At 34.0% G+C, this 19,914-nt stretch overlaps 1 pseudogene across 1 annotated transcript; it reads left to right on the top strand.

Annotated features, from left to right (window-relative positions):
- Window positions 1-3,674: 3,674 nt before the first annotated feature.
- LOC110816350 (cell division cycle 20.2, cofactor of APC complex pseudogene) lies at window positions 3,675-5,587 on the top strand (annotated as a pseudogene). The gene is made up of 3 exons (XR_015819197.1): window positions 3,675-3,960; window positions 4,052-4,321; window positions 4,661-5,587. The product of XR_015819197.1 is annotated as a cell division cycle 20.2, cofactor of APC complex pseudogene (transcript).
- The last annotated feature ends 14,327 nt before the right edge of the window (window positions 5,588-19,914 follow it).

A 19,914-nucleotide genomic window follows, 5' to 3' on the forward strand; every position in this document is an offset into this window, starting at 1 on the left:
TATCAATCTATTTCCATTTTGCACTAACTGATTTTTAGGCGTAAAAATTATCATTCCAATCGCAAGCACGGAAGGGAGCTGCGGGGTGACCAAGAGGAGATGACTGGGAGCCAAGCCGAGGCTAAATCGCCCACGTCGAAAGGTAAAACGGTTTTTATTCAAGTTTTAGGGGTGGTTGAGCATCAGTGGGGCGAAGTTGGTGTCAGGTTGGCCGCGCGAGCTCGGCCAGACCACCCACCTACGCGGGAACCAAGGAGGTTTCCTCGTGAATGAGAAAAACCCACCCACCGTGAAAGTCGAAGGGTCTTCCGTAGGAATGGAGTCCATAATTGCCTTTTGGGTTTTCGATTTGCTATCCGAAAAGCTAAAAAGTCTTTCTCAAAAAACAAAAATTCAGTTTGCCGTCCGAAAAACTAAAATTTTTTTCTCAAAAAACATAAATTTGATTCACCAAACAGAGAGTTGAAAGGTTTTTCGAATGTGGATTCCGATAATTTTGGGTATTCCATTTGGCGATTTTTGGAATTCGTAATTTGATTAAATTAATTTTTAGTATTTCAGAGTATTTTAATTAATTATATCGTATGTACAGAAAAATTTAGACATTCAGGCGGATTTGGGAAGACGCGTAGGAAAGTAAGTATTTTTATATCTCAATTGGGTTAAATTTCGAAATGTGTATTTATTTTATAAAAATCATGAATTTTGAAATTGAACAGACATTGTCCTAATTTCAATGGAAAAACAGAACCCAAATTATGATTAGTAAACCTAAACAATTGGAACCCTATGAGGAGATGAAACTAGAAAACAGACCTAATGGACTGAGAGTTATTTGAACCGAGTTATTTGAACTGATGAAATATAAAATTGAAAAGAAAAAATAATAAAATAAAAATGTAAAAATAGACAGAAAAAGAAATAATTGAGGTTAAGAAATGATTATTTAAATAAATTAAGAATTTTGGAATGATAGGGTAACAGTGAATAGGGTAAGGACCCTAAATGCCTTCTCGTTTAGTTTGATTCGAGGAGGGGAGTGTGTGTGTGTGGCTGAAATTCAGCGGGTATGATAAACTTGCACATGTATAGAGTCTGAAATTTAATCCAGATGTGGATAGACATTCGAGTGAGTATGGGTCACCTAGCAAACATACCTATTGTGACCATTGTATGATTTGTGTGTGTGTGCTATCAATGCGATGGGGGGATCCATTTCGCTTTTCCTCAATGATGACATAAATGGTATCGCGCGATGAAACTATAGAAATGATCATTCGAGTGTATCTATAATTTTTTGTGTGTGTGTGATTATATTTCGAGATGACAAATGATATTCGAGTGTATCTATGTTCTTTCGAGAGTATGGAGATATACATTTGAGATTTGTATGTGATATTTGAGAGAATTCATCAGATTGATCAGGAACATGTGAAATAGTGAAAATAAGAACATGAATTTTGCACTGAAATATTTTTATTGCTATTGTTTCTTACCGTATGTTTCACATGAAATTTTATATGGATTGAAAGAACGAGAATACTTATTGAGTTGGTGAAACTAATTAAATTTCACTCTAATATTTTTCAGATGAGGATGAAGAGCCAGCACCACTGGCAGACGAATAGAACATGTAAAAATGGTTCTTATTTTTGTATATTTTGTGCATATTAGAAAAGTTTTATTTTGTTCTGTTAGACTCTAAATTCTGACATCATGTTTTATATATACAGTTAATGTACATATAACATGAGATGGTAAGTTGTATTATATTTTTTTATCTACGCAAATATATATTTTATGGGCACACTGCATGAAATGACATGAGAAAGAATTGCGTCTCATATTGAGTATCGGAGCATGATACTTGCTTATGCGCTCTCTCTCTTCCCCTTGTGACTAGATTCCTTCCCAACTCCCTTTCTCTCTTTTTTTATCTATCGATTGACTTTTTCTCTCATAGGGTTTATTTTTAACAACAGTAAGTGTTTATACAAGGTTGAGGTTGAATTTGGATTGTTGGATCTATGGATCAAACTACAATCGTCTGATCTAGGGTTTCATTGAGGGTAATTTGAATATTTTGTAAGGCCTTTTAGGTGAGAATGAATCCTACCTGTTCAATATAGGGCATTTTGGTAAATTCACTAGTGCTCGAATGGGAACAAATCTCCACGGTCCAAATTTTTCTACATGATGTGATCTTAACGTTTCATTGTCTCACTTTTTTTTTCTTCTTTTCTGCTGAAATCCTGAGAGTTCATTTTTTTTAATTTTACTGATTTTATTAATTTTTTTGTACAGTATAATTAAAAAATTTAAGAATAAAATTAAAATAAATATATTTTATTATAATTATGTTAAGTATATATTTAAAAAAAATATATGCATAAGCTGTCTCGATGAACTATTTACAATATATAGTTGAACAAAGACTCAAGTGACTATTTTGTACAATGACATTTTCAGGTTCTTTTAGGATATTATAATTTGAGTTTTGATTTAAATGTAAACATCGAATTCAATATATACAATTCTATCATTTTAAAAAAATTATTAAATGTTTCAAGAACATTGATGATTTCATAATATCTATAAATATTATTTATATTCTAACTATTATTTTTAATAAATATTTAAAATAATTTATTAATTCATTTGTACTTCTAAATATTTTATAATTAGTCATAAAATAGTGTTTTCAATTGTGTCAGTAACTGTAGGTGATTGACATAAATATTTAATTCTTCACATGAAACCTTAAAACTCCTATTTTATGAGATTAATTATTCCAGGTATTTCTATGGTAAATTGCACAATAGGTTTTTTATATTAATTATTTTAAGTATTTTTGTGGAAAGTTGCACTATTAATCTTTTAAAATTTTGGTGTAATTATAATCGAGTTTATAATTAAAAAACAATTACCGGAATTAATAACATAATTTAAAGTAGTTTTACTTTTCTACAAGTAATAAATATTTTCTTTTCCTAAATAGTGATCTCAAGATTTGGGAATCACAAATCAGCCTACAGTTGCCTCCCCGGAAAGTTAGGGGTACTTTCGTCAAATCAGTATAGCAGCTTCCTAAATAGAAAATTGACCGTTGGACACGTGTATAGATCATTATATAAACCGCTGAAATCAACTCTCCAGCGTCGTCCAAATCTCTCTGCTCTATCCGTCTGCTTCTTCTGCTAAAAATCTCTCTGCTCTATACATCTTCTTCTTGTGCTCTGCAAAATTATATTTCTGATATATACATATACTTTTGTGTTCTGCGAAATACTTATTCCCGATTTCTTTTACTTCATCTATCTGTTTCTCAATCTGCAGGTATAAGACAGGTTTGTTTCTGTTTAAAATTCTATTATTCTGTTTTTGTTTCTAACGCCATGGATGTAGGATCAGAAAAAGCTTATTCTGATTTGAATGCGCAGTCTAGATGGCCGCTTCATCAGTTTTTCCATAGAAGGAATTCTAAAGATAATGTATGTTCAACTCCCTTCTTTATGTGAATTTGCACTTTTTAATCTTCTTCGATGATTTAGGATTTTGCATTTGAAGAGATCAATTTTTTTTTTTGGTAATTTAGGGTTTTGATTTGTAGCATTTGATTCAATATCACTGTTTCTTGTATTTTAATATCTTGAATTTGTTCCCGGTTCTGGCAGTTGGATAGATTCATACCGAACAGATCAGCCGTGGACATGGACTACGCCAGATACATGCTGACGGAGGAAAGGTAAGGAGAATCCGGTCAGAGAAGGAGCAGTGGAGACGAGCTCGCCATCGAATGCCTACCAGAAGCAGTTGGCGGAGGTCTTGAACATAAACCGTACTCGAATCCTGGCTTTCAAAAACAAACCAACAGAAACTTCCAAATGGATTCCCAATGAACATTTAGTTTCTTCTCTTCAACCTCCCAGATCTACAAAGCCTCTTAGGCATATTCCACAGGTGCTTTCATCGTTCTTTTATATACAGCTTATTTTCTTTCCATTAGTGGCAATTTGATTTACATATATATATATATACACACATTATACAGACATCGGAGAAGACATTAGATGCTCCTGACATCGTTGATGATTTCTACCTGAATATACTGGATTGGGGAAGTGCTAATGTTCTTGCTATTGCCTTGGGGAGCACGGTGTATCTGTGGGATGCGTCCACCGGTTCTGCATCGGAACTAGTCACCATTGACGACGAAGATGGACCTGTTACAAGCCTCAGCTGGGCTCCGGACGGTCGAAATATCGCCATCGGCTTGAATAATTCCCATGTCCAGCTGTGGGATTCTGGGTCCAATCGACAGGTATGTTGTTCTCTTTCCCCAAAATAATATTGAAATTAAAACTACCGAGGGTGTTTTGTTTCCCTTATTGGTTGGGTTTTGCTGTCGAGTTCGGCCAAAAGCATTAACCATAGATAAAACCCAACACTTCACAAGATTTGTTTAAGAGTAGCAGCTATAATTTAACTGTAATATACATGGAAAATAACCCACTGGTAGATTTTAGCTTAGGTTATGTCTGCTAAATCTTTGCCTTCATTGGGCTGTACTAAAAGTGGTAGCTGAATCGAATAGAATTATACAATTTTAATTGCGAGAGAGTTGAGAAGAAATGTGTTGTGATGATTGTGTTTATTGCAGTTGAGAACTTTGGGAGGCGGACACAGTCATGGATGCCGGGTGGGGTCATTAGCATGGAACAATCACATTCTGACAACCGGAGGAATGGATGGTCAAATCATAAACAACGATGTTAGAGTAAGATCCCACATTGTGGAAACCTACAGAGGACACAGACATGAGGTCTGTGGGCTGAAATGGTCAGGGTCAGGCCAGAAACTAGCGAGCGGAGGCAACGACAATCTTGTTCACATTTGGGACAGATCCTTAGCGTCATCCAGTTCAGAAAGACAACAGTGGCTACACAGATTAGAAGAGCATACATCTGCAGTGAAGGCTCTGGCATGGTGTCCTTTCCAAGGGAACCTTCTGGCCTCCGGCGGTGGCGAAGGAGACAGGAGCATAAGGTTTTGGAACACCCAAACGGCAGCTTGCTTGAACACGGTGGATACAGGATCCCAGGTAAGTTCATTGCTGTGGAACAAGAAGGAGAGGGAATTGCTAAGCTCACATGGTTTCTTTCACAACCAGCTAACTCTCTGGAAATATCCATCAATGATGAAAGTTGCTGAGTTAACTGGTCATAAATCGAGGGTGCTGTGCATGGCGCAGAGTCCAGATGGGTGCACGGTGGCGTCGGCGGCAGGGGATGAAAGGGTAAAGTTGTGGAATGTGTTTGGGGTGCCGGAAAAGGCGGCTAAAGCTGCACGAAAACAGAACCGTGAGCCATTTTCGCATCTGAGTCGGATCCGCTGAGAGAGGGAGGTAGGAAGAAGCTGCTGTGATTTGAATGATGTAAAAAATTTGAATGATCCATATCTGCTGAGAGAGATGGAAGAAGATGTATATATGATTTTGAATGATGTAAAAAGAAATGTAGTCACACGCTCGTGTGACGGACGAACCACGTAAATGGTATATTCTTTACAAGAACACTTTTAGTTTTTATTTTTATTGTTGTTATTTGATATAAAAAAGAGAGAAAAAGAGAAAAGAGAGAAGAAAAAAAGAAAATTCTAAAATAGAGAGGAACAAACTCTTCAAAGCAAAAATCTTTACTGAAAATTAAAAATTAGAAAGAGATTTGTTAGTAGTTCGTGTATAAAATCAATGACTTTATTATTTCTTATTCTGTTTTTTCTTTTTATATATATATGTATTGTATTTGAATTCAGATTTCAGAAAAAATATATATATATTTTGAAAGTTTTAATATTAATATTTATTTATAAAATTTGGCCTTAGGCTAATCCAAGCATGAAGTCCAATGGGCCTTAGGTCTGGTTCGCCACGAGCTTTGGTGCTGTTGGACTGATGATCTCTCTTTGTAGGCATTATCTATCTCAGAAAAGTGTATTTCTTATACATAATGTATTTGTTTCCATCCATGTCAAGTGGATGGTTTTGATTTGGCAAGTTTTTTTCTCAAGGGTGCTTATTTTACCATCGTGGAACAAAATTTGGTTATGTTTCAGATTTTATGCCAGTTACCTACTCGGGCGAACCAAGTAGTGATATTCCCTTTAAAACTATGACATGATAGATTTTTTGTAATGTTATAATTAATACAGAGCATATACTGTTTGCAAGTTAAATAATGTCGAGCCAAATATCCAGTTATTTGGGTCAAAACAGTTCTTACATGGATTGATCAGATAGAGTTAAAATTATTAATGAGAAGGACTTCGTTTAGGAGAACGAATACTTCTTATGCTTGTGGCTTAAGGGATTTAATCAGTTAATCTTAGTGGAAGGACTTAAAGCAATGGAGTGAACATCCTTGCGATAGATAGTCTGACCTGAAAAAGTTTTCCAAATGATCTTTTGCCATCAGATCCATATAAAATACAACTGCAGACTCGATTTGTTTTAAATATCTAATCTCAAATATTTTTCCAAGTTGCTTGAGATTTTTACCAGCTCAATGACGTTATCGGCTTCAGAAGATGAGAAGATTATGAAGGGTCTTAATGGAATTCCTTCATAAGGATCCATCCTAATTGTTGGAAATCATATGTTGGGATATGACTTGGTTTCCTTGCCTGATCGGTTTTATGCTGAAAGAAAGATTATTCTGAGAGGAACGGGACACCCCTTTATGTTTACAAGACTGAAAGACGGACTGTTACCTGATGTATCAGGATTGGATTCACGGAGAACCACAAGGTGGAGTTCCTGTATTAGCATGTAACCTCCACGAACTTCTGTCATCCAATTCGCATGTCCTGCTCTATTTAGGAGATATTAGTGAGGCCATGCATAGGAAGGTATATGCCTACTGTCCGACGTGTTTAATTTGTATTTCATTTCTAGTTATTTCTTTACTGATTACAAGATTAAGATTAATATGTAGAATTACAACATAAAACATTTATGTAGAAACCACCTCCATACCCATCTTGAAGTACCTGAGAACCAACCAAAATCTTATAAACTATATTACCTTGTAAATGCAATGACTAAAAACAGTTCATTGCTGTTTCCTTTCTGAATTGAAGCCGTGATCAGAGTAATTGCTTTCACAACAGATAATATGGTGGCTTCATTGAAAAAAGATCTCTGTAACGAATGTTTCTACTGAAAACGAGTTGCCTTCTTTTTGTTACAAGATTCTCACTAAACAAGGTCTAAGCCTTGAAGACCAGAGTACATCCTACTTATTCAGCAATCATGAATTTCATACATTACAGGTGAAGAATACATGTTATTTTGGCCCAAGAATCTTGAGTTTGTAAGGATTGCAGCTAAATTTGGCACCATGATAATACCATTTGCAATTGTGGGAGCAGATGATGTTGCCCAAGTAAGCTAAATAAACATTTTCCCTACAATTGTTTAAGACATTAGTTAGTTTTTTGAGTGTGGGTATAATTTCTACTTTCGGATGAGTTGCATATCTTTGAAACAATGTTTACTGAGTCATGCTTACCACAACAAAGATGGTGGTTGAGTTGGGTTAGAGTCAGTCCTTTAAGTAGGAGGTCAACCTTTAGAAAACTAACTTTCAAAGGGTTTGGTTTTATTTGGTTAACCTTTTATATTTTAAAATAAGATCATTTTTAAAGAATTCTTGAATCTCTTAGAGCTTCCTCTCCAAGCAATGATTATTACTGAAATAGAATATCTCACAAAGAGATATAATCACACTAATGCCCGTTATTTCTCCTTTTTCTTAGGAAAAAAAAAAATTGAATCAATAACTGCCTCCATTATTTAGAATAGTGATGGATCCAACTGTGAGAACATTCATACATATTCTATGTTCGTGTATGTTCAGATGTTGGATGAAGACAAAGTGATTACAGCTCAATCACTCTTATCAATTACAGGAAAGTATACTCAACAATTTTCTGTCTTTTATTTATCTTGAGAACTTTCTCTAATTGATTTATGCTTTTCAGTGGCAATTTAGTTCATCAAATTATTCTTGGGTACAAGTATTTTTTTACTACAATGACCAAATGAATATTCCTTTACTTAGATCTCTAATAGAAAGTCTAACAAGTGAGACAGTCACATTAAGGTATAGTTAACTATGTCTTCTAATTTATTCAACCTTTGTATTCTCTTCTTTGGTTCCTTTGTTATTCTATCCTTCTTGTTCTGTCTTTGAAAATTTATCCTCTAATAACAACAGGGATGATGCTAATAGAGAGTTAGCAAACCAAGATCTGAATATATCTGTAATTTTTTAAAGATTCCTGACAGATTTGACTATTATTTTGAAACATTAATCAAGACCAAATGTATTTTTTGCCTAAGTAGGAAATGACAAAGTCACTCTTAAATATGAAAAATATGATAGAATTTGAATGAGAATTAGATTAAGCCATAATGCTAGGAAAAGTTGTTCAAAGGCAGAAGCCTTGACCCACTGGCCTAAACCAGTCTTATAAGGCATGATCGTAGTGATCGCTCCTATGCTCTCTTCCCTTTTTTTTTTTTTGTAATAAAAAGAAGAGACGATTACGCCTGCACCTATCTGTATCAAATGATATGATTGTCTACATACAAAAGTTCATCAGGCCGAATAGGGATAGATTGAAGTCTAGTAGTCTTCAAGGTTACAGCATTCACCAATTTAGCTAGAAATTCTGTGAAAACATTCTCATCCTTAGCTTGTGTTGAAGCTGTCTGTGCCAGTCTTGATTTTCAACAAAATTATATAAAAATTCTTGATTTGTTTAAAATACAGTCTTTGTAGATGGGGCTATATTTTTAACTACCATAATTTTTATTTCAAACATCATGATCCATTTGTAGATAAGTGTCAGAATACCACTTAAGGATAAAAAAGAAAATTTACAAAAAAGAATAAAATAGTCTTTTCGCATGGATAAATTAGGGTTAGAGTTTCAATCCTAATTGTTACCATCATCCCATTTCAGCTGGCTGCCTTCACAACAGCTGAGCAGTTTCTGCCACTACCACCACTCTTCCTTCTTACTTGTAGTCTATAAATAGGTCATTCTCCATAAATGTAAGACATCAAAGAAATTATTAAAATCAGAGTCTATTTTCGAATCTCGCCGACTCTCGGCGTTTTACCTTGTTTAGATTAACTAGAAATTCATAATCTTTAGTTTTTCACTCTAAATTAAAAAGTTAATGCATATTTCTTTCCACACCTAGTCCTTTCAAACTCTACATTCTTATGATAGACATCTAAGAGCAGGTAAAAGTTCAATATTCATTCCTATGCTTTATTTGTTTAATAGAAATAGTATGCTTTTGGTAAATGTAATCAAGTTCTTTAGATTTATTTTATATATATTTTTTTAACCAAAATATATTTATTTGAGAATATCAAGAACAAAGGTGGGAGTTGTTAATTTCATGCATAGATATCAAGAATGACCAACTTGTTTAATAAAGAATTAAACTTATCACAACCCTTTATAGCTTGGTAAAGACCATGGGAAATAACATGATTATTGAATAAAATGACAATTAATTTGATGTGCTCGATATATTCATGAAAATAAGACTATCTAAGGAATTATTGTAATACACAGATTTTTCTACTCTCTCGACTACGGTGTAAAAAAGGGGTGAACCGAGGGAGAGAGATCTTTTATGCTATAATCGCCTCATTGTATATAGAAATTGCAAATGGAATTGAGCAGAAACTTCACATTCATATATTTCTTGAGTGATCATTAATTGAGCTGTACTCTTCACCACTTTTGTAATATATTTTATTTAGATATATAATGTAATTTTAAGAGTATTTATAGTGCGAGTCACTAGCAGAAAAGTCCAGCATGATGGGCCCGCAACATGAATCGGCTTGGAAACCCAAATACACAAGAGAGTAAAAAAATAAATGGGTGGAACACATCGGACTGAGTAAAGAAGCTAGGAAAAAGAGGAGCCCAAGGTGAAATGGATGCGGAAGCCTAAAAAGATACAACCGCCAACTAAAGGAGCCAGCTTGGTTTCAGCTAAAGATCAAGTGGCCCACCTAATATGTGTCCAAGATCCAGGCTCATCTGAAAGAGTAAAAGAGCTGGTTGGGGTTATGAACCCCACTCTCTCAATGGAAGACTCGACTAACCTTGAGTTGAAGGCCAATCCTGACTTCGATAAAGAGAAAGAAGAAGTTTCGTTAACAATAAGAGTTGCGGATAATGGGTGTTCTGATGCACTCGAAGGTATGTCTCTTTCTCCTTATGGCCTTGAAATTATGGTTGTTTTTGACACAAACTATGGAGAACTCATCCCGGGCGACCCCCTAAACTGGATGCCAAACCTAAGTATCCCGAACAAAGTAATGTCGGTTGAAAACGTGGAACAATTTTACTCAACTTGGGTCTTGCCAAATGTCAATCTTTTTAGCGAAGTTTTGGGGACTGCTTTTGAAGGTCTGGAACAACATGTCAATCTTTCTGTTCGTTGAGTTAGAAAAGAGAATGATGGTGAAGAAAAATGACAAGGGGACCACAGGGAAACCAAAGAAGAAAAAAGGAGGAATAAGGGAATTAAAGAGGTTTCAGTCTTTCATCAATTATAATGGTAGAAGCAAGAAGCATAAAGAAACCGGGAGTGATTCGTCTGGATTAAATGGTAAATAACATCTTCTCATTGAATGTGCAGGGGTTAAATGACTCCAAGAAAAGAAACATTATAAAAGGTTGTTTGAGCCGTTGGAAACCTGCAATCGTCTATCTTCAAGAGACCAAGTTGGAGGTATTCAGTAACAGAATCATAAAGAGTTTATGGCGCTTAAATGATGTGGGTTGGATCAACCTACTTGCCTTGGGCACTGCTGGTGGTATACTATTAATGTGGAATAAGGAAAAAGTAAAATGTATAAATTATTTTATTGTAAACATAGCTGTTTCTTGTCAATTCGTTAGGGGTTAATAGAAAACTAAATGGTACTTTGCGGATGTCTATTGTCGTGGTAGCAAAGAAGAGCAGAATTTACTCTCGAGGGAGTTGGCTGATTGTTAATCCTGATGGGGTGATGTAGGTGTGGTTGGTGGTGATTTCAACATGGTTCTGAGTCGAAATGAGCGCTCTAGGGATCACTTCTCTGGATCTATTGCATCTGAATTCAAAGATAATTTGGAGGCTCTTAATCTGGCTGATATCACACTGATGGGTGGCTCTTGGACTTAGAGTAACTAGCGAGAATCACCTACTTTCTCCAGAATTGATCGATTTCTAGTTGATCTATCTCTCATTCTCATATTGATTGTTGGGTTTATGTCAAAAGGTATTGCTTAGGCCATTTCTGACCATTTTTTCATTTCTCTAAATGATAATGGCATTTGTTGGAGTCCTACTCTTTTCTGTTTCGATAACAAAGGGCTAAAACTTGAGTTCAAGGAGATGGTCAGGAGGCTATGGAATAGTTCAAGAATTGAAGGATCAACAAGCTTCATCATTGCATCTAAACTCAAAATTCTGAAATCTGAAATCAAAATTGGACCAGAGAGGTGGGTCTGAAAGAGGAAGGCTATAAATGAGATATTGGAAGAACTAAATGCGTTGGAGAGACAAGAAGGTGTCGGGACTAAACTCGGTGGAAAGTAGTAAAAGAAACCAACTGAAATTTGACTTGGCTGACAGGCTCCATATGGAGGCGATATCCTGGAAACAAAAATCCAGAGAAAAGTGGCTTAAAGGAGACAGGAATACAAAATTTTTTCACTATCTTGTGAATCGTGGAAGAAGAATAAATTATGTTGAGAATTTGAATTTTGTGGGGGAAATTATATATAAGAATGATGTGATGAGGGAAGCTGCAAAAGAGTTTTATCAACAGTGGTACACTGAAGAATTTTCTCTCTGCTTGAAGCTTGACAATCTACACTTTGATAAGCTTGATAGCTCCACCTCCAAATTGCTAGAAGAGGAGTTCTCTGAAAAAGAGATTTTGGCTGCTCTACAGAACTGTAATGGAGACAAAACTCTAGACCCGGATGGTTTTAATATCAAATTTTTATAGACTTCCTAGAATCTAATTAAAGAGGATGTGATTGGTCTCTTCAAGGAATTCCATTGGGATGGGACTTTTGTCAAATCCTTTAACTCCATTTTAATTGTTCTTCTTGATATGAATATTTTCTTATTTAAATAATTAAGATATTTTTTCTATATAACTCATATCATTAATTTTTTTTATAATATTATAATTATTTAAAATTCTTGTTATAAGGATAATTTCTTTAAGAATTTTATATATATATATATATATGTTACCTATAACACTAAAATACATAAAAAAAATAAATAAATAAATATATTTTTAAAAGCAAAATAAACATTTTTTAAAATTTTAATTTTTAGAGTTTTTTTCAAACCCTATAAAACACCCACCCAAACGAAGTCCTAACCTCATTGCCGGCCTGCCGCCCTTCTCCGGTGAGCGTCTCCGCCATAGCCAATCCCCTTGCTCCGGTCGTGCACGAGCCCGACCGCTGCTTCTCTTTCGACTATCTCTCTAATCGTGCAAGTAGCTGTCTCTCTCTGTTTCACGCCCGACTTGACCCGCACAACATCTGGTTCTCCTCCGCCTGGCTGTGCATTGCAGGCTCAGTTTGTATCTCTCTGATTTGCGCCCGATCTGACCTGCATAGCCTCTACATCTCCTCCGCCCGGTCGCGCATCGAAGACTCGGTCTCCCCGACCCATCTGATTTGGTTCACGCATGGCCCTCCGCGTAGTTTCTCCATTCGCGCATGGGTCTTGTATTGCAGCTCTGCCTTTCACATGGCTACGCGAGGTTGCTATTTTCTTCTGGTTGGGTTTCTGGTTTTTTGGCCGGCTGCACACACTTTTTTTCTTCTCCTTTGTTGTCGCGATCTGGTCCATTTTTTTTCACAACTGCAAATAGTAGTGCTCCTCATCAGCTTCGGATTTTATGGTGACTTACTCTCATATCTGACCTTGGCTTTTGTTTTTTCGGTATTCTTCTCTAGTCTCACAGCAATTTTTCAACCTCTGTGGTGTTATGGAGGTTTGTTCTATCCCCATGCATTTTATTGTTGGTTATTATATTTTTCTTGTTTCTAGTACTAAAATATGACAAAAGTAAAGAAACTAATTGTTCCCAAATTCTAACAACCCATCGTTGCAAACAAATCTCCTAAAATTTGATGGAATTAATTTTTTTGTTTGGTTAAATCTTATTTACTATTTATCAAAGGTAAAAAATTATAGGGTATATTACTGGTGATGAGAAGAAACCAGATGTCAGTAATTCGGACTATCACATATGAGACTCCAAAAACTCTTTGGTAATGTCTTGCCTCATTAATTTCATGCAATTTTCAATTGCCCAAATATATCTGTTGTTCAATACTGTAACAAAAATCTGGAATATAGTCTCTTACATACTCATAAATGAGTTACATACTCATAAATGCTCAAATTTATGAACTTTGTAATAAAGTTCACTATAAAAAGTAGGGAGAGTTAACTATCTCTCAATATTTTTTGAACTTAGTGGATTATGGCAGGAGCTCGATTGTTATCAAGATTTTCAAGCAGATTGTTTCAGAAATGCTGTCAAATCTCAAAAAATGATATAAAAGAGCAGATTTATAATTTTTTGGCTAGTTTGAATGCAAAATATGATCATATACAGGTCTGGACACTTGGTAAGGTTCTCATTCCCTCATTAGAACAAACTTATTCTTATATTTAACAAAAAGAACATAGAAGAAATGTTATGCTCCACATAGCACAAGTTGAGAAAGGTGGGTTAATTGTTTAGTTTGATCACTCTAAAGACCAACGAGATTGTGAATATTGTGGCAAATCGAGACACACTAAGGAGACTTGCTGGAAATTACATGGATGACCCGACACACTAAAGGTCATGGGGGAAGGAAAAGATGATCTATGAGAGCTCAAATAAACTTGGTTGAGGTAAGTGAAACACCTAACACATCAACAGTTGGAACTTTTTCGAGCAAAGAGATTTAAAGTTTGAAGCGTATTCTGTCATAGCTTAATTCTTCAACAACTATTGGTGCATCCAATATGATAAAAATAAATATTTCTTCTCTCCCTCTTATTTCCACTTTTGATATTTAGATTATAGATTTTGTAACTAACAGACACATAACAGACTCTTCCACTGAATTTCTAATATATTTTTCTTGTACTAAAGAAGAAAATGTTCGTATAGCAGATGAGTCATACACTCTTGTCTATGGAACAAGTTTCATTAATTGTACCCTGACTATTACACTGTCTTTAATTTTACATGTGCCTAGTTTCCATAATAGTCTTATATATATTAGAGTCATTACTCGAGACTTAAACTATAAAATTGATTTTTTTTATTATTGTATCTTTCAAGATCTTCGAATAGAGAAGATGATTCACACTGGTATACTGCAGGATGATTTACATATTTTAGAAAGAAGTCAGAACCTAATTGGAAATCAAGCTACCATTGAGAACAAGTCAATATGAAAATCTTACAATGGCACTGGCAGTTGGAACATCCTTTTTTTCCCTTTCAGAAAAGTTATATCCTAATTTATTTAAGAAAACCTCAATGGATTCTTTATTTTGTGATGCATGTGAACTTGTTAAACATAAAATTTTTTTGTCATTTCAGTAATAATAAAAAGTTTAGTTCTTTTATGATTATTCACTTTTATGTTATTTTATTTGACTGTTGTACTCGATTAACATGAGTTTATCTATTGAAAGCAAAAAATAATGTGTTTTCATATTTTCAGTTATTTTATGAAATGATATGTATATAGTTTGATGCTTAAGTTAAAGTTCTAAAAACTGATAACGGTACAAAATATATGAATAGTGAGTTCGCTACTTACTTGGAGACAAATGAGATAATTCACTAGATAAATTGTGCCTATACCAGTGAACAAAATGAAGTTGTAAAAAAAGACTAGACACATACTAGAGGTAGCTTAGTCACTAATATTCACCATGAATTTACTTATGAGTTATTAGGAAGATGCAATTCTCTCAGCTGTCTATCTTATTAATAGAATGCCTTTGCGAGTTCTTAATTTTAGAAGTCCTCTCGAAATTTTACAAGATACAAATTCCTACACTGTTCCCCTAAAAGTGTTTGGATGTATTTGTTTTATCCATGCTAAAATGTGAGTAGACTGGAACCTAGAGCTTTCAAGTGTATATTTATTGGGTATTCTCCTATTCAAAAGGGTTACAAATGTTATCATCTACTATCTAGAAAATACTTTGTGACTGTGAATGTTACTTTTTGAGAATTTGAATTATAGTTTAGCAACACCCCAACACCTCTTCAGGGGGAGAATGAAATGATAGAGGTGATACCTAATTCGATAACCCTTATTGGTCATATTCAGGGGGAGCATTCTATGTTAGAAGATTTTATTCAAGAAGAAAATATTGGATGACTAAATACACTGTATTTAAAGAGATATTCAAGAAAATATAAAACAGAAAAAATCATCATGCAGTCTATCTCAGGTAAAAAATCTTCATTAGTTTTAAGAATTTAAATCATAGTTTAGCAACACCCCAACACCTCTTCAGAGGGAGAATGAAATGACAGAGGTGATACCTAATTCGGTAACCCTTGTTGGTCATATTCAGAGCGAGCATTCTATGTTAGAAGATTTTATTCAAGAAGAAAATACTGGATGACTAAATACACTGAATTTAAAGAGATATTCAAGAAAAGATAAGACAGAAAAAGTCATCATGCAGTCTATCTCAGGTAAAAAATCTTCATTAGTTTCTGAAGATACTGGTGAGTTATCTCTACCTTGTGAATTATTTGATAAACTCATTACTCTTAGAAAATGAATCATAACTTGCACTAAGCATCCTATGTCTAAATTTATTTTCTATGACTCTATTTCCTTTCTATAAAGTCTTTGTGAAGTTTTTGGAGAAAATACACTTCTAATTTTATTTCTTATTTCTTGTGTTTACATTTAGAAGATATATATAAAATGGTTATCTTTATTCTAGTTGGAATCTAATTATAGGATATAATTAAACTATTAGAACTCTAACTAATATAATATTCTACTTAGCATGAAATCCTTATCAACATTCCCCTTCAAGTTGATGTAAAGATATCACACATGTCCAACTTACAAATCAGGTTCTGAAGAGATTTGTTGCTTAGTCCTTTAGTGAAAATGTCAGCCACCTAGTCGTTAGAATATAAATGATATAAGCATAAAAAGCCACCAACCACCTTCTTTTTTATGAAGTGTCGATCAATCTCAATGTGTTTTATTCTATTATGTTGAACTGGATTATGAGTAATGTTAATTGGTGCTTTATTGTCACAAACAGGGATAGTTTCTCATCTTTAAGCAGTTTTAACTCCCTCATTAGCTTTTGTAACCATAGTAATTCACATACTCCTTGGGTCATTGCTCTATATTCTGCCTCAGCACTGGAGCAGACAACCACACTTTGTTTATTAAATTTTTACACGATTAAGTTACTTCCTACAAGTGTGTAGTAACCTATAGTTGATTTTCTATCATCTAGAAACCCAGCTCAATCGGCATCTATAAATACTTCTATTTTAATGTGACCATTTTTGGAAAAGAGTAGACCTTTCTTAGTGCAGACTTCAAGTATCGTAATATGAAAAAAACAACATGTAAATGTATCTCATGAGGATCGTGCATGTACTGGCTCACAAGACTAACTACATATGTTATATTAGCTTTGGTATGTGAGAGATAAATGAGTTTTCTAACTAGTCTCTAGTATCTTCCCAACTGAACTAGTGTATCACTACTTGCTTACAATTTGTGGTTACTCTCAATAGGTGATTCTGCCGGCTTGCAACCCATCATACCAGTATCTTCTAGTAAGTATAGGATATACTTCCTTTGAGAAATGAAGATCCCTTTATTGGATCTGGTAATTTCAATTCCTAAGAAGTATTGCAATTTTCTCAAATCTTTTATTTCAAACTTTTGAGCAAAAAGTTCATTTAATCGAGTCGTCTCTTTTGTATCATCTCCAGTCACCACAATATCGTCTACATAAACATTGAGAAAAATGACCTTACCCTCATGATGTTTGATAAATAAAGTATGATCTGCATTGCTTTGTTGATATCCAACAGAGATCATAACTTTTTTAAGCTGTTCAAACCATGCTTTTAAAGGTTGCTTCAATCCGTAAAAGGCATTTTTTAATTGGCAAAATTTTCTTTGCGTCCTCTCATCTTCAAATCCAGGTGAAATTTTCATGTATACCTCTTCCTATAAGTCTCCATGGAGGAATGCATTTTTTTACATCAAACTAGTATCGATCCCAATCAAGGTTAGTTGAGCAAGACAAAAGTATCCTAATTGTATTCATCTTCGTAACAGGTGCAAATGTCTCCTGATAGTCAATCCCATAGGTTTAAGTAAATCCTTTAGCCACCAATCTAGTTTTGTACTTTCTGATCGATCTGTCTGTTTTGTGTTTTACTGTGAACACTCATTTGCAACTAATTATCTTCTTTCCTTGTGGAGATGAAACAAGTTCTCATGTTTCATTCCTTGTTAATGCTCTCATTTCTTCAATCATGACTTTTTTCCACTTGAGGATCTCCTAGAGTTTCTATCCAATCTTGTGGAATAAACACAGAAGAAACAAATAAGACAAATACTCTATAGGAGGGAGATAGAGAGTCATATGAAGCAAAATTAGATATAGGGTGCTTAAGTTCTCGTTTCCTTTTTAACATCAATAAGTTTGTCTGATAAATCATAAGAGAAAGATAACTCACCAGTATATTCTGGAATCAGAGAAGATTCCTAACTTGGGACAGACTGCATGGTGACTTTTTAAGACTTCTCTCTCTTGGAATATTTTTTCAAGCCTTGTTTTATCTAGATGTCCAATATTATCTTCTTGATTAAGACTTTCCGTAATAGAATTCTTCTTCTGGATATGACTCTCAATTGTTAACCAATTAGGTATCACTTCTTCTTTTTTACTCTCTCCCTGAAGAGATGTTGGATTTAAGTTGAAGTAAGACTCCTTCTCCCTAAAGGGTTAATCTATCGTTACAAAGTTTTTTCTAAATGGTGGATGATAACACTTGTAGCTTTTTTGGGTAGAAAAATATCCAACAAATACATACTTAAGAGCTCTAGGTTCTAGTTTACCCACATGTGTAGCATGAACAAAACACACACATCCAAATACTTTTAGGGGAACCATGTAAGAATTTTTTCCTTACAAAACATCTATAGAACTTTTAAAATTTAGGACCCATAAAGACATTTTATTACTAAGATAGACAACTGAGAGAACTGCATCTCTCCAGTAACTCTTTAGTAGATTCATGGTGAACATTAATGATTGAGTTACCTCTAGTATGTGTCTGTTTTTTCTTTCATAAACTTCATTTTATTCGCTGGTGTAAGCACAATTTGTTTAATGAATTATCTCATTTGACTCCAAGTAGGCATGGAACCCACTATCCATAATTCTGTACCATTATTTATCAACACTCACTATTTTGGTAAAGGTGGCCAAACAAATTGAAACCACATCTAAAACAGATTCCTCTGGGGGGGTTCCGAGGATAAACACGTATTTCACCTTGTCAAAAGGCGGCCTCGGTCTTAGAGCAATAACAACAATGAACACTTTACCTTCATGGCAAATGGATTTGGACATTTTACAGTGAGAAAGACAGCTTGTGGAAAAAAATTATTAAGCAAAAATGGATGAAAAGAAACTATGATGGACGAGTAAAACTCCCTGTGAGGTCTCATGGAACTAGCATTTGGAAAGACATTATGTTTATACACAATATCTTCATTAATAACACTGTTTGGGAGGTTGGGAAAGGGGATAATTAATTTATGGCGTGACTCTTGGTGCAATGCAGAACATCTAAAATCTAGATATCCTGATGTGTATGCCATTGCCCATAATGAAAACCTGCGGGTATGTGATGCTTTCAGTGATACTGGTCAATGTTTGGTTGCTGTCAATATAACACTCCTATAATTAAACTAATTTTTTGTAAACTAATATTGATGTGTCCAATTGGTATCATTAATATTTTGCTAACCTAAGTATTAATAATGATATTTTGCTACAATTAATTTCATGCGTTGAACAAGTTGTTATTAGTAATTTATGGAAATATTATTTGCAAAATGTAGACTTAAGATTATTCTTATTATTGAAATTTAGTAATCCTAATGCTTTATTTTTTCAACAAAAACAATTTGCTTTAGGTAAATGTAATCAAATTCTTTAGATTTATTATATATATAGCTTAATCAAAATATATCTATTTGAGAATATATATTGATACAATAATATCTATTAAGTTTTTTTATAAAATAATCATTATTTTAAAAATAAAATAATAAATATTTCAAAGCACTTTAATGATAATATTGTATTCAGCGGTGGTTAATGCCAAAAACCTTTTATGAGTTAGTGGTGTTTCTTTAAAACCTTTAGTAAAAAAAGTTTTATGGGTTGTTTATGGCTACTGCATTTTTTTTTTCCTCATGACATCTTATACAACATGTTGTAAAATCACATAGAAGACAAATATATATATATATATATATATAATTAAGTACGAAAGCTAGCTGTAAACTCATAAAAAATTAATGGAAAAACTAAAAATTAAATTGTTAGTTTTTGAATTAATGGAAATTCAAGTTTTTTTTTTTTACTAAAAAAACTCTAAATACATATTCTGGTTATGGATCGTTCCTTATATAGGTGCATTCTTGTTTGATTATCGTGCAGATGAAATTATATAACTGTAAAGTGAATTGATGTCTTCTTCTCTACTT

Source organism: Carica papaya, chromosome 1 (genome assembly GCF_054855325.1).
Source record: "Carica papaya isolate Zhongbai chromosome 1, ASM5485532v1, whole genome shotgun sequence".
Lineage (NCBI taxonomy): Eukaryota > Viridiplantae > Streptophyta > Magnoliopsida > Brassicales > Caricaceae > Carica > Carica papaya.